The 12,431-nt window shown below is 48.4% G+C and overlaps 1 pseudogene; it reads left to right on the top strand.

The window, feature by feature from the left end:
- The first annotated feature begins 4,481 nt into the window (after nucleotides 1–4,481).
- The window catches only part of LOC144253750 (transmembrane protein 132B pseudogene), a 30,385-nt pseudogene continuing 22,435 nt past the window's right edge, over nucleotides 4,482–12,431 (top strand).

The raw sequence follows: 12,431 nt of genomic DNA, 5'->3' as shown, positions 1-12,431 counted from the left end.
GAGTGTCCCATGGACCCCAGAACATGCCCGAGGGCCCTGGCAGCTCACAGCATTATTTGGTGCGCAGTCTTCACTTTGCTCCCCTGTGGCTTGGAGGGAGCTCTAGGTAGACGATGGAGACAAGAAGCAAGTCCCTGTCTACAGCCTCCAATTCCACACCTTTCCCTGAATGCCACTCCGTGTCTTGTTGTCTTTGTCTTCCAGTAACCTGACTTCTTTTCCCCAGAGTCTCCATAACAGTTCTTGTCCCTTTACAGTATGTATGAACACCCAAGAGTTAGGGTTTGGATATGAGGTGTCCCCAGACAGCCTTGTGTGAGACAAAGGAGGAATGTCCAGAGGTGGACTGATTGTGAGAGCAGTAACCTAATCAGCAGATAAATTCACTTGAAGAATTAATCATTTGAAAGGACTGGGTAGTAATGGGGGAGCAGGTTGGGTATGACTGGAAGAAGGAAGTAGGTCACTTCACTAGGGTGTCCTTGTTTTGTCCCCAGTGTCTGCCTCTCTCTTGCCGTCTTGGCCACCATGAACTGAGCAGCTCTCTTCACCACACCTTTCCGCTGTGATGTTCTGCCTCACCTCAGATTTAGAGCCATGGCGTTAGCCAACCATGGACTGAGACATTTGTAACCATGAGTCCAAAATAAACATTTCCTTCTGCAAATTGTTCTTGTTAGGTATTGTGGTCACAGAGGCCAAAAAGCTGACTAACAACAAGCTCATTTAAAGCACCATGTGACAGAATAGTCTATACAAATTTCTTCCCAGATACAAAGAAGGAAAAAAACGACCATAACCTTAGCACTGCACAGAGGCCAGAGTCTGCCCATGGTAGCTCCCTGGGCAGGAGGAGGGTTCTGTTGGAGTAAACTAGGCTCAGTAGGAAGGCAGCTTAAGGCCACGGGGTCCAGACTCCAGCCAGAGGTGTCAGCCCCACTCCCACCATTGAGCTGCAGCTCTGCGTGTGTCTGGACCTGCTGGGCTGCCAGGCACACTTGGGGATTTGGGTGTAGCACAAGGAACCACATCTGAATGGCCCCTTCACATCACGGAGCCTGTAGTTTGAGATCTCAGTAGTTCACGGTTACAGCAGATGGCAGTCCAGCGTCCTGTTCAGCCAGATCAATAGTTTATGACACCTTTCAGTCAGACAGAGGCATCTCTAGAAAGGGTCCCTTTTCTCATGTGCATAGAAGAGCTGTCGCTGTCCACACTGGCACCGAACTGGGGGTAGAACCTTCTCTGGATTGGCCCAGAGTAGCAATTCATGCAGTAACAGCACCCATCTGCTGAAGGCCTGCTGGGTGCCAGCAACTCTGCAGGGCTCTCTGGAGACAAGGAGAACAAAACAATGAAGCATGCAGTCCCTGAACTCCCCAGGGACAGGGAGACCAGATAACCACGGTCACTAGATAACACCTGGTCATCATGGGCCACAGGAGGTGAAGGAGAGTTCCATGTGTACATGGGTGGAGGGGCTGAGCGCTGTGGGAGGCCTCTGAGGCAGAGAGAGGTGCGTGGTGGGAAGTCCTTTGGATTCACAAGCTGCTTGTTAGGCATCTGTGCTGATTTCCAGCTTCTCAGACTTGAATCTGTGGCTGAAACCAGTGATGCAGCATTTTGGCTGAGGAGAGAGGATGTTGTGCTTGCCTTCTCCCTGCTGCCCCAGGTCATGATAAGGCTCTTGAGATGCACCCTGATAAAGTTAGGGTGGCATGCCCATCCATCACTGAACCTTTAGAGAAAGAGGAAAAATCCCAAGAGATCACTAAAGCCCTTTGGAGAAGGTACCATGGAGAAACGGTGACCAGGAAGAGAAAGGCAGAATCGTGCCATTGCCTCTGCCTCCAGCCCGGAATCCACCTTGCTTGAGTGGCCTTATGGTTCAGGAGGCAGGGGACAGGGCAGGTTCCCTCCTCGAGCTTAGTGATCTCTAACAGGAATGCCCTGGGGCAGGTCCTTGGAGGGGATCAAAGAGACCAGAACCAGGCAGACACTGAGAATCCAGAAAGGTCATTGACAACAGGCCCTGGTATAGGTGTCCTGCAGTCCTGTGCCAGCCTGGGACTCTGGCGCGTGGGGTGACCAGGGTTCACGGACTGGACAGTTACCAGATGATTGAGACTGCCTGTGACCAGTGTCCAGTGACCTCTTCTTCCTCTTCTTTGCAAGCAGTTTGGGGAGGAGTTTTCCTTCCCGGGACAGATGATTGCATGTACTGTCTGGAGTCTGTTTCTCACAGACACATACACATGGACATGCATCCCCCAACCCTCCTGCACCTGCCTACCTGTGTCTGTACACTCTCTCTCTCACAAACACATACACATGGACACACATCCCCTGACCCTCCTGTGCCTACCCAAGAAAACATCTCGTCTCTGGAGTTGGCATCAGAAGCTGTCAGAAATTCTTGGATCTTTCAGGTGACCTGAGGCGTGCCTTTTGATCTCTCCTTTGGCTGTGTTCTGCCATCTGTACCTCAGTGGCCAGCCCTGTATCATCTTCCCCTCAAGAGAGGTAATAGGTGAACCCAGAGCTTAAAAATCCATGTTTTCTGTATAAAGTCTGTGATGTGGACAGAACTAGACAGTCTGGCCTGAGGCAGATCAGACATTTGGAAGATAAACAAGATTTAAGAGGAAGGTTTTACAGGGGGATGTCATCAAGCTCTTTGAGTCTGGCCTGGGTGAGAATGGGCATTGGCAGGTGGGGGATTCTGGTCTACAGAAGCCACTGAGATCTCATGGGCAATTGGGAGAGACTTGGGGAGGCAGACGTTTGTGACATGGGGAAAGGAAGATGCAAATACCACTCAACAGCCAGGGTGTGACATTCACAACACAGATGGAAGCCGTTCATTCAACACAGTGCCTAGGAAACTGTCAGAAGAGTTGTGCTGTTCTTTTAATTTTCAAATTCGTTTAGTTATTTACCCACTCACTTATTTTAGTAGCATATAAATCCATTCTAACTTTCAGGGAGGTTGAAAGAATGAAGAAAGCTTTAGTTATCCTTACAAAAAATGGGTCATTAGAAAAGCATCATTATGTCCAAAGGACTTTGTTGTTAAAAAAACCTGGCCTAAAGATCAAGGTATTATAGGCAGAAAATAATCAATCCATTAATTACTTCATCCAGTGATTTATCCATTTGAAAATTCATTCACTCATCAACCTATTCATCTCTGTATCCATTCATCCACCTATCTGTTCAGCCACTCATCCATCCACCCATCCATCCATTCACCCACCCATCTACCCATCTATCTACCCATCCACCCATCCATCCATCCACCTACCACCCACCCATCCACCCATCCATCCATTTACCAATCCATCCATCCATCCACCCATCATAAATCCATCCATCCCCATCCATCTACCCATCTATCCATCCACCCACCCATCCATCTGCCCACCCATCCATCCACCCATCCATCTACCCATCCATCCATCCATCCACCCATCCATCTACCCATCCATCCACCCATCCATCCTCCCATCCATCTTCCCTTCCATTCATCCCTCCATGCAAGCATCTGTATTTCAGGTTTCAAGTGCTACTCTCAGCTAAGTACTGCTGTGAGAGAAGAAGACACAACAGTTAAGCAAGAGAGGTTTGTACTCTTTTGTGCCTGCTCTAGAGAAGGCTGTAGAAAGTGAGTAAGGCTCCACATAAACAAAATATTTCACATAGTGATAAAACAATCTGATGAAAAAGAGAGAATAATGGCTTTCCACGTGAGTTTAGATAGGTGGTCAAGCATAGCCCGTCTGAAAGTTGAGTAAATCAAGACCCAAATGAGAAAAATCCAGCCACACCATAACCTGCAATCTGGAGAGTGTTCAGGCTGTGCACACAGCCAGGGCATACCTCCTGCAGTGCTCACAATCCTGGGGTGGGGTCGGGGGCAGGCCCACATGGCTCGGGCCCAGGCAGGAGGGCAGTATGCAGGCAATGAGGTGGGCAGGGGCAGATAATGGCCCATCCTGTGGGCAGTGACCATGAACCTGTGTTCACTCACCTAAAGGAGCTTCCAGGCAGCGGCTCTGTGGAGAGCTCAAAGATTCCTTCTGTTTCTTGTGGGAAAATCTATGGCCCTGCAGGGAATGCAGTGTGCAGGAGGTATGACTGTGAGCGTGGCTGTCACTGGCTAGGCCTGCAGCAGACGTGCTGGGGCTGGATCACAGGGTGAGATCACATTCCAGCTGCAAATACACACCGTTCTTATAAAAAGCTGAGATGTTTCCACTTCCTGTCCACCCTGGCTGGGACCAGGGGCACAGGCAGGTCTCTGCTGATAATCAGGACCACAAACATTCCGGAGCCTTGGGTGTGCCCACCCCCAGAGAAGGTGTCAGCTTAGAAACTCAGGTGCTGGACCATGGGGGCAGGAGGACAGGGCACCTCCTTGAGGCTCTGAAGTTGGTATTTCAGATGCTGTGCAAGGAAGTCCTGCCCAGCTGTGCCCCACCATGGCAGCTGTGATGGGTGAGGACATGTGGGCTCATCCTGAGCAGATCCAAGGATTAGCAAGTGAGAGGGTGTTTGGCAAGAAGAACGATAGGACAGAGGCCCGTGTGTTTGTAGGCGGGTCCTTTATTGCAGTAGAGGGTGAGTGCTCGGGGAAGAGACAGTGGGAGACTCGGGTGCTCAGAACTTGCAGGGATCACTCTTAATACCCTGTGCGACTTTGTCTAAGCCAGGGGACCTCTTTGAACCTTGGTGTCTTCATCTGGTAAATGACAGTACCCCTTCCCTGCCTGCCTCCCAGGGTTGTTATGGCTCCCATAGGTGGGAGGTGTGCTATATTGGGAGAAGGAGGCAGATTCTTACAGGACCTGGCAGGTGGGCAGCAGCTCACTTATGTCAAAATGAGTCATAGCCACTGGTGCATAGAAGTGACTGGTTTGAAGCCACAGCAAATCCAGGAAAGTGTTCCTGCCTGAAAATGAAACTGAGTTTCTAAATGAAGCGCCCATGTAAATTAGGCAGCAGCTGAACTGCTGCCAGTGCTTATTGAAGGTTTCCCTGCGCCTCCTGCAAATTGGACGAGAGGCTGATGTGTTCAGTTCCTTTGACACTTAGAGTCATTGATGGTGCAGAGCCAGGAGGAAGATCCAGGTGATTCCAGCCCTGACACTCCCTGGCTGTATGTCCTTAGGGCAAGAGACTCAGCAGCTCTGTTTTTTGGCATTGTCACATGTGAAATGTAGCCGTGGGCTCTATGGTAGAATCAGAGACACAGGGAGGTGGGGTCCCTGGGAGGCCTGTACTTAGGAGAGGATATTTGAGTGGCAGGGGTTGGGACACTCATCCTGATGGGGTCACTTGTGTCTCATGCCAGTCTTGAACCGATCCAAGGGCTGGGAAAAACCCAGGGATCGATTGTTTTGGATTTAACACTGAACCTGGGGTGCTGGTCAGTGGTGGGCAAGTCTTCAGGCTGAAGGACTCAGACAGACAGGCTTATGTGGCCTGGTCGTGTTCATCTGGGTGTGGACAGTCTCCCTATGCTGAAATAATGACACCCTGCTTTCTTGCTGTCTTTGGGATTTATGACCTTCAAAATCTAGTTCCAGCTTCTATGGTGACAAATGAACATGTAGATTGGACCTTGTGAGTGCCTGATAGAGCCCAGTTCCGTGCAGTCTGAGGAGTGAGGACGATTCCTTGGTCTCTCTTCTGGAGTCCTCACTTGGTCTCCTCAGCACAGGAAACAGCTCCTGCAGGTGAAGTGCCCCAGGGCTGGGCACCTTTCCTTCCTGCCTCACAGCAGGTGAGCTGCACCCAGATGCCCCGGCTGCCTCTGAGTCTCCCCTGCAAATAGAATCTAGAGTTTATGTCTGTGAGCTTCAATTTCTCATATTAGAGAAAAGTAAAACCCTGTAATATGTATTTTAAACGGAATTAATGGACAAGAAATTGCCAAATGGAATTTGCTGACCTGCTGCCATTTAACCACAGATATTCTTGTTTTCCTTCTTTCTAGAGTTCAGCAGAGTTAATATTGCTGTTATTGAATGTCATCTAGTAATCCTCTGGATATGGTGCTGAGAGGTGTCATCAGAACATGTTTTGGAATTGCTAAGAGTAAATTTTAAATGATTTCCCAAAACTGATGAGCATGTGGGCTGATGGCTGCATTACTTCTCTGTTTATCACTCCACAGTGTCAACCCACATCCGCATGTTTCATTCTGTTCCACGAACATCTACAATTATTATTTGTCAATGAAAACTTTAAAAAGTAAAAACAGGTGACCTGAGCGTGAATGCCATTGGGTATCAGGAGGCACAGAGGATGGGGACACCCTGCAGTGCAGGAACTCATCATAAAACAAGTAAGCAAACTGTTTCTCCAATCTAGTGATGTCTATTAAAGGGTGGGTGAGGTTGAAGCTGTTCTCAATAAAGCTGGGGCCATGGAATTTGTTCTGTGTTTTCTTGCCAAGCTGAGAGTCAGGGCTGGTCCTTCTCACCTTGCTTTATGAGCAGGGGAGGACAGTTCACCTGTGTGGACGATGGTGATAGAACAAGAGAGTTGAGTGTCTCACATTGTGGAGGAAACACCTTTGAAGCCACCAGTTTCATTTGTGGGTCCTGAAATGCTCCACGCGTGTCGGATGCAGAGTTATTACTTGCTAAGTTGTTATAATAACCGAACAAAGCACCTAGGTCATTTTTAAGCTGAATGGCTGGGTTTATCAGTGGATGAATCTTTGAGTCCTTCCTAAGACCTCATGGTACCTCCTTTACAAGACGCAGCATGAGGCAGGAGCCAGAGAAAGGACAACACCATCAGAGGCTCTTCCTGAGCCTTGCTGAGCTTCCCCAGCCTTCTCTGACACGAGTAGTCACACAAGTAGGTAGGGAAAACCAGAAAATCATCATCTCTTTTTTTCTGTCATATTGATCCATAAATAAATTAACCCTGTTTTAATTATGTTCATACTTCTATGGAAATTTTACCCCAAAGAAGTCCTGCTGAGGTGAGCTCTAGTTCCTGGGACTTGGGGTGGATCATTGCAGGCCCAGTTCAAAGGACCCAGGGAGGCCTCCAAACATCTCTTTCCCTGCTGGTGTCCCAGTTCCTTGTCCCCTAAACACATCCACACTTGGCAAGACCACCCAGGTCAACTGAGGGGAGCTCCCGATAGTGTGGAGCTTGCTAATTACCTCACACACCCTCCTGATTGAGGCCTCTTTTAGCAAGGTAAAATTAAATCACACTCTCCTGTGCACACAGGAGCTCTCAGTGCTGCAGAGGCAGCCAAGTGAGCTGTTGTGTGGGCCCCTGGCGTGGGCACATCCCTGAGGAAGCTCTCATCTGTGGGGGCAAAGGAGAGATGGCCCCAGAATGGGGCCTGATGAGCACAGCCTGGAGGGGTGGGAGCAGGAGCAGGGCTGAGGCCAGCTGCTCCTGTGAGGCCCAGCGGCTCCAACCCGGCTGCCTGGGCTTCAGCCAGCACAGCCAGGCGGTGGACAGTCAGACTGCTGCATTTTTTATCTGTTATGTTTTTTTGTTTGTTTGTTTGATTGTGAAATCTACTTTCTTAACTAATTTTAAGTGCCATTGACTATAATGTCCACATTTTATCACAGGTTCCAGAGCTTTCTTCCCTTGCTTGGCTGAAACTTTCCACCACCTGATTCTGAAGCCCCCTCCTCCCCCTTGGGCCCTGGTGGCCAGCATTCCAGCCTCTGTTTCTATGACAGCTGTTTTACTCAGCTCACATTAGTGGAGTTGTGCAGGATCTGTGCATCTTCAACTAGACTGATAGTACGACGTCCTTGAGGTTTATTCCTCCTGTTGTGCATGGACAAGTTATTTCCTTTTTAAAGACTGGCTAGTACTCTCTGGTATATGTGTGCCACATTTTCTTTATCTTTCATCTGAAGCAGATACCAGGTGGTCTCCTTCTTTTGGCTATTGTGGACAGCAAAGAACCTGGAAGCATAGCCATCTCTTTGGGATCCCCATCTCAGTTCTTTTGGAGAAATAACCTGTAAGTGACATTGTTGGCTCATTTGCTGGCTCTCTTGATTTTTCGGGAGAGTTCCTGTGCTGTCTTTTGCAGAGGCTCAGCATCCTATAGTCTACCAACAGTGTGCAAGGGTTCCATTTTCCCCAGAGCTTTACAAAATTGCAATGCCATATATAAACCTGCAAAGACCCCTAGCATGTCCCAACCTGTGCCCTCGTAGTCTAGCATACCCTTTATATTTTTATTTTTACTTATTTATTTATTATTTAATTTTTTTGTTATCCAGGGATTGAACTCAGGGGCACTGAATCACTGAGCCACATTTCCAGCTCTATTTTGTATTATATTTAGAGACATGGACTCACTGAGTTGCTAAGCACCTTCCCATTGCTGAGGCTGTCTTTGAACTCAATCCCCCTGTCTCAGCCTCCCCAGCTGCTGGGATTACAGGAGTGCGTGATGGCACCCAGCCCTTTATATTTTCATATATATAAAATATCCCTTTCTGGTTTTGCTGTGCATTTTCTTCATCATTCAGGACACTGAACATCTTCCCATGTCTTCCTTAGAGATATGTCTACTCAGGTCTTTTGCCTCATTCCTAAGTCACTAGTTTTTCTTGCTACTGAGAACCAGTCTGAATTGCTCACCAAGGATCTCATTGTCAGTGAGGTCACCAGAGCTTCATGACAACCATACAGGAGGGTTAATTCATATTCCAGAGTCGTCATTGCTGCCTTGGATTCCAACCATCTTACAGATTTCCTCAGAGTGTTTACCTCAGCTGTCCTGGTTGATCTGGGTTGAGTTGTAATTAAACAGCAGTGCTTTGCTTGCTAGCTCTGCAGCCACTCAATGTTATATTAAATTTTAATTCAGCCTGGACTGGATAAGAGAATTCTTCCCGATGACAAGGGAACACTTTAGCGGGGGGGTTGCAGGCAAAATTAAGCAGAGGTTCTCTGAAATGCTCTCATGGCTTCCTCCAGGGGAGTCATTGATTGGGGGTAAGTGCTCAGAATCACCCCTTAATGTTGCAGCCCCCTTGAGAGAACAGCAGGGCCTGGGGGAGTGGGATGCCTAGAGCAGGAGAGAACTCTAAGCTTTACTTTTCCAAGTTTTTGCCTTCTCTCTGTGTCTCCCTCTGTTCTTCTAGGCATGCAATTGCAAATTGCATGTGCATCGGGGTGTGCAAAGTGGGCTGTGGCTCCCTCGTGCTCCCTCCTCCTCCTCCTCCTCCTCCTCCTCCTCCTCCTCCTCCTCCTCCTCCTCCACCTTGCCACACCTGTAAGTCACGGTTCCCTTCTGTTCTAGTTTGAATAGTTTCTACTGACATGTCTGCGTTCACTCAAATTTTCTTTTATCTTGTCTAATCGGCTGCTAATCCCACATGCTTTTTTTTAGTTTTCATTCCTAGAAGTTTGATGTGGGCCTTTTCTTTTCTTCTACATTTCTGGTTAACTCTTGAGATATTTTAAATAATTTCATGATGTCCTGTTGCCTACATCTGTGTCCATTCTCAGTTGATTTCGAGCGACTGAGTTTTCTCCTCTTTAGGGGGGTGGTAATTCCTTTCTTTTTCACATGTCTGTTAATTTTCAATTGGATGTAGAACCTTGTAGATTCACCTTGTGTTAGATACTTTTGGATTCCTATAAATAGTCTTATGATTTGTTCTGGGACAAGGTTAAGTTACAAGGGGAAAAGTTGACCATTTTGGATCTTGTCTTATATATTTTTTAGGCAAAGGCAGCTCTACATCTAACGATAATTATCCCCTGCTAGTAAGGCAACTCTTTTCTGAGTGTTTTACCAGATGCCCTGAAAAACATGAACTTGAAACTTGGAGTTTGTGATAATTAATGCAGTTTTTCTCTATTGACTGGAAACTTCTAGGGGGCAAAACCTAATATTTGTATTTTTCTGTTCTATAAAGCTCAGTGCAGTGCTTTTGCATAGAACTTACTAGTCAAGGTACTTTAAGTTGTAAATAACAGAAACCTCATTTCAGGCTGATTTAAACAAAGCAACTCCTGAAGCTAACATCCCAGGGGCAGCAGGTTCAGGTACAGTGTGATCCAACAACTTAGGTCTTCACAGGGAGTGACTCTCTCCACCTCTTAAGCCTGCTTTTCCTCGCTTGGAATTCACTCCCAGGAAGTTCTTTGCCTGGAAATGTTCCTAACACCTCTCAACCTGTGCCCTTAGTTTAGAAATCCCAGTGGGGAGATAATTTTATATGTCTTTTCTCAAACAGTTCCAGCCAAAGTTCTGGGATTCAGCATAGCTGGTGTGTCTTGGGACACATGATCACACCAGAACCTGCCACTTGGTCAAGAGAATAGAACCCTGATTTAGGATCCAGCAGCCTGTGGTCGATGGCAATGGCTGTCCCACCTAGCTTACACACACTGACAGTGGAAGAAGAATATCACCTGATGGAGAGCACCACCCTGCTGGTAAGGACATAGGGGACAGCCTGACAGGAGCTCCACAGTCACTGCCAACAGCACAGCTGGGGCCGAGATCAGGAGCCCATCGCTATACCTCAGTTGCCTGTGCACAAAGTGTGCACTGCCCCACTGAGGTGTGGGTACCACAGTGATGCCATTCTCCTCTTCCCCACCTCCCTGCTTCCTCTCCACCTCCGTGGCTTCCTCTCCACTTCAGCATTCGCATTGCACCCGACGTTTCCTTGGGGAGACTGGAAATGGATGGGTTTAGGCCATTTTTAAAATTTCTTTTGTGTTTGTTCCCTGTGTGCCCTGGGGGTGAGGGGGGAATCCTGGAAGGAGATGCATTCAGTGAGCACCACCGAGTGCATGGGGAAGTGGGCTTCCTCTGCCCGTACCTCTCCCTTGTAGCTTGTCATTGTTTTCAAACACTAATTTCAAAATTGCTATTCACTGTTGACAAGGAGCTATTGATTGTACCTTTAAATTCAATGACAAACAAGTGGTTTGTAGAATTAGTCAGTGATGGTATTTACCTCTTCTGGATCACTGTAAGAATGATGAGAGGAATCTAAATATATCCAACAGACCTTGAGGCAGATCCACGGTGTCTTCAGAGTGGCAAAGCTGTGGGCATATGGATTGTTCAGACCTCTTCTGGGTACAAAGCATCGTAGGAATTATAGAAAATATCATTCTCTGTGCTGTCAGCACCTTCATTTTCTTTCCTTAGGGCTGGGATGGGAGGACGAGGGGAATTCGTACTGATTTGGAAACTGGTGTGGGGGGCATGCTTGGCCCCTGGGTCAACGCAGATGTGTTGGACATCTACCTGTTCCACAGAGCTGGGAGAGAAGACCGTTGGGTGTTTGTACCCTATCACATGGGGGGCTGCACTGGCTGGGGTGTGCCAGCTGCTCTGGTCCTTGCTCTTCCCCACAGAAACAGGCAATGGCAGGCACAGCTGCACCCAGCCCTTTGGAACTCTGGGTCTGGAACAATATTTCTGAGTGCCTATGATAATGACAGTAGTTAAAATTGAGCATGTTCCCTATGCACTAGCCGAGCTGAATACCCTGGGCACCAAGTCGCCCCTCAGGTCCCAGAGCTCCCCTGTATGAGGAGCGCTATTGTGATCCCCATTTCCAAGATGAGGAAATCTAGACACAGGCACCTAAAAAGCACACTTTACAGGGCTAGACTTGCAGAGGATGGCCACGTGGATGCTGGCCGAGGGTGCCTGAGCTGTGCCAGCCAAGCTCCTCCCCAGGGGTTTCACCTCTCAGACTCCACTGCACCTGGGAGTCATCATGAGACCTAGAGAAGTGCAAGAGACAGAGTGGGAGGTGGGAAGAGAACACCCCAGGGGAAGTTGTGCCATCCCAGGCAGAGGGAACTAGTGGGATGGGAATGTTGCACCCCTTTGCCCCCATTCCTCCTCCTGTGACTAGGCACAAGCACTGGGCACCATGGCTGCTGCCACCTCACCACAGAGCATCCCCAGGCTGGTGGCAAGCTGCTGTCCCAGCCCTGTGACACTGAACCAAGGCCCTCACTGGCCTTCCTCCATGTTGCTGTGCTGGTGGGAGGAAGAAGAGACTGCTGCAGTTCCTGGTTTAATGCACCCAATCAAGTCCCCGTCACACAGGCTGAGCCTGGACTCCACCAGCCAGTCAGGCCCCAGGGCCAATATGCTTCAACTCCCTTCTGACTTTCTGCTGAAGTGTCAGATGTGATTCCAGGGCCCAGGAGTCACTGGGGACCAGAAATGCATGTGTGTGTTCTGGTGAAGCTCGCAGGCCCATATTTTTAAATGTTTAAAATGATAACAAATATGCTCTATTTAGAATTACAAATTTGGGGGACATTTGGCAAGGACAAACTGAGATCGTTAACTCTCTACAGTTCCCTGGTTTGGACTATGTCTGGCAGCGGGAGAGGAGATTGCTGGAATGTGATGGGGAATCCTGAGGTGGAGATGTTTA

Source organism: Urocitellus parryii, chromosome 3 (genome assembly GCF_045843805.1).
Source record: "Urocitellus parryii isolate mUroPar1 chromosome 3, mUroPar1.hap1, whole genome shotgun sequence".
NCBI classification, from domain to species: Eukaryota; Metazoa; Chordata; class Mammalia; order Rodentia; family Sciuridae; genus Urocitellus; species Urocitellus parryii.
The sequence above is the reverse complement of the archived record's forward strand: the minus strand, read 5'-3'. Positions and strand labels throughout refer to the sequence as shown.